At 49.0% G+C, this 3,322-nt stretch overlaps 1 protein-coding gene across 1 annotated transcript in view; it reads right to left on the bottom strand.

The window, feature by feature from the left end:
• Nucleotides 1–3,322, bottom strand: part of LOC105519769 (cytochrome P450 4F22) — a 47,534-nt gene that overhangs the window by 35,395 nt on the left and 8,817 nt on the right. The gene's annotated exons all lie outside the window — the stretch shown is intronic.

The following is a 3,322-nucleotide window of genomic DNA, read 5'->3' as shown; positions in this document are numbered from 1 at the left end:
AAACAAGCCGATCACAAAAGGACAAATACTATATGATTCCACTTGTATGAGGTCCCTGAAGTAGTCAAATTCATACAAACATAAGTCGAATACGGGTTTCCAGGGGTGCGGGGGAAGGAGAATGAGGAATTAGTGTGTCGTGGGGATGGAGTTTCAGTTTGGAAAGATGAAAAAATTCTGGAGATGGATGGTAGGAATGGTTTCACAACACTGTGAATTTGCTTAATACCACTGAACTGTACACTTAAAAATGGCGAAGATGGTCAGGCGCAGTGGTACACGCCTGTAATCCCAGCACTTTGGGAAGCCACGGTGGGTGGATGACTTGAGGCCAGGAGTTCGAGACCAGCCTGGCCAACATAGTGAAACCTCATCTCTACTAAAAGTACAAAAAGTAGCTGGGGTGTGGTGGCGGTTGCCTGTAGCCCCAGCTACTTGGGAGGCTGAGGCAGGAGAATGACTTGAACTCAGGAGGCAGAGGCTGCAGTGAGCTAAGATAGTGCCACTGCATTCCAGCCTGGGCGACAGAGCGAGATTTCGTCTCAAAAAAAAAAAAAAAAAAAAAGGCTAAGATGGTAAATTTCATGGTGTATGTGTTTTGCCACAATTAAATTTGTGTGTGTGTGTGTGTGAGACAAAGTCTCGCTCTGTCACCCAGGCTGGAGTGCAGTGGCCGGATCTCAGCTCACTGCAAGCTCGGCCTCCCAGGTTTACGCCATTCTCCTGCCTCAGCCTCCCGAGTAGCTGGGACTACAGGCGCCTGCCACCTCACCCAGCTAGTTTTTTTGTATTTTTAGTAGAGACGGGGTTTCACCATGTTAGCCAGGATGGTCTTGATCTCCTGACCTCGTGATCCGCCTGTCTCGGCCTCCCAAAGTGCTGGGATTACAGGCTTGAGCCACCGTGCCCGGCCCAAAAATTTTAAAAACACAAAACTAGGCACTGTGGCAGCACCTGTAATCCCAGCTGCTAAAGAGTGGGAGGCAGAAGGATGACTTGAGCCCAGGAGTTGGAGGCTATAGTGCTCTATGTTCACACCTGTGAACAGACCCTGCACTCCAGCCTGGGCAACACAGCTAGAACTCATCTCTGAAAAAAATACAGACCAGCTGGTGTAGGTGATATTTCCTTTGGAAAGCCCAGAGTAGGGACAGGGATGAGGAGGAAGCAGCTTCCCAAATGGAAGTACAAGGAACTCCAAGTCACAGGTCCCAGGCAGACGCTCCAAACTCGAGATGCTGATGTGCAACTGGGCTGCTTCTCACACAGGCAACTCCAGGTAACCTGCTCCACAGGAAGCAACTGTGAGTATTTATTTCCCTTTTCTTCTTTTGAGACAGGGTCTTGCTCTGTTGCTCAGGCTGGAGTGCAGTGATACGATCATAACCCACTGCAACCTTGAACTCCTGGGATCCTTCCACCTCAGCCCCCTGAGAGTAGCTAGAACTACAGGCAAGTACTACCATGCCAGCTAACTTTTTAAATATTTTGTAGAGATGGGGGGGGGTCTTACTATATTGCCCAAGCTGGTCTTGAACTCCTGGCCTTAAGCATTTCTCCCATTTCCACCTCCCAAAGTCCTGGGATTAGAGGAGTGAGCCACCACGCCCGGCGGTGGTATTTCTTTCCATACCAGTTTAATGATGGGTAATGATTATCTCTAGCAATGCTGGGGAAGCCAGCTAGTGATAATTACTACTAATTAGAACTTTTCACTAAGTGCTGTTTTCGTTTTCTTTTTTCTTTTTGAGATGGAGTCTCGCACCGTAGCCCAGGCTGGAGTGCAGTAGTGTGATCCTGGCTCACTGCAACACTCACCTCCCGGGTTCAAGCAATTCTCCTGCCTCAGCCTCCTAAGTAGCTGGGATTATAGGCGTGCACCACCACGCCCGGCTAATTTTTATATTTTTTAGTAGAGACGGGGTTTCATCACGTTGGCCAGGCTGGTCTTGAACTCCTGACCTCAGGTCATCCACCTGCCTTGGGTTCCCAAAGTGCTGGGATTACAAGCATGAGCCACCACATCCAGCACATTAAGCTCTCTTACAGACATTTCTTTAGCATGCGGTGGGCAAATACTTTCTGAGCCCTAGCGATGTGTCTAGCTCAGTTCTAGGAGTTGAAGATATGATGGTGAGCAAGACAGACATGGCCCTGGCTCTTGAGAAAGCAGACCGATTACAGACACAATGCAATGTGATATAAGTACACATGTCATGAAGGACAAGTGGAGCGAGGGTAGAGATTGAATCATAACCCCACGAAAGATACTATTTCCTAATCTTTAGAACCTGTGAATGTGACTTTATATGCCAGAGTCTTTACAGATGCAAATAAGTCAAGGATTTTTTTGTTTTTTTGAGACAGGGTCTCGCTCTGTTGGCCAGGCTGGAGTGCAGTGACACAAAAACATAGCTCACTGCAGCCTCGACCTCCTGGACTCAAGTGGTCCTCCTGCCTCAGCCTCCTGAGTAGCTGGGACTACAGGCATGTTCCATCACTCTAACTAATATTTTTAATTTTTGTAGAGATGCAGTCTCACTATTGTTGCCCAGGCTGGCCTCGAACTGCTGGCCTCAAGTGATCCTCCTGCCTCAGGCTCCCAAAATGCTGGGATTACAGGCGTGAGTCACTGCACTTGGCCAAATTAAGAATCTTGATCTGGGGAGATGATCCTACATTCTCCAGGAGAGACTTAAATGCAACCCTTATAAGAAAGAAGCAGGCTGGGCATGGTGGCTCATGCCTTTAATCCCAGCACTTTGGGAGGCGGAGGTGGGCAGATCACGTGAGCTCAGGAATTCAAGACCAGTTTGGCCAAAATGGCGAAACCCCATCTCTACTAAAAATATAAAAATTAGCCGGGCGTGGTGGCAGGTGCCTGTAGTCCCAGCTACTCAGGAGGCTGAGGCAGAAGAATCACTTGAACCCGGAAGGCAGAGGTTGCAGTACACCGAGATCACACCCCTGCACTCCAGCTTACGTGACAGAGTGAGACCTTGTCTCAGAAAAAAAAAAGCAGAGGGAGATTTGACATGCAGAAGAGAAGAAGGCCATGTGAGGATGGTGCAGATGGAGGCAGAGATTCAAGTGATGCATCCACAAGCCAAGGAACCACCAGAAGCTGAAAGAGGCAAGAAAGAGACCCTCCCCCAGAGCCTTCAGAAGGAGCGCGGCCAGGCTGGGTGCGGTGGCTCACGCCTGTAATCCCAACACTTTGGGAGGCCAAGACAGGCTGATCACGAGGTCAGGAGTTCAAGACCAGCCTGGCCAAGATGGTGAAACCCCGTCTCTACTAAAAATACAAAAAATTAGCCAGGCA

This window comes from Colobus angolensis, unplaced genomic scaffold (assembly GCF_000951035.1).
Source record: "Colobus angolensis palliatus isolate OR3802 unplaced genomic scaffold, Cang.pa_1.0 Scaffold36, whole genome shotgun sequence".
Taxonomy (NCBI): domain Eukaryota; kingdom Metazoa; phylum Chordata; class Mammalia; order Primates; family Cercopithecidae; genus Colobus; species Colobus angolensis.
Note: the sequence above shows the minus strand (reverse complement) of the source record. Positions and strands in the feature narration are given on the sequence as shown.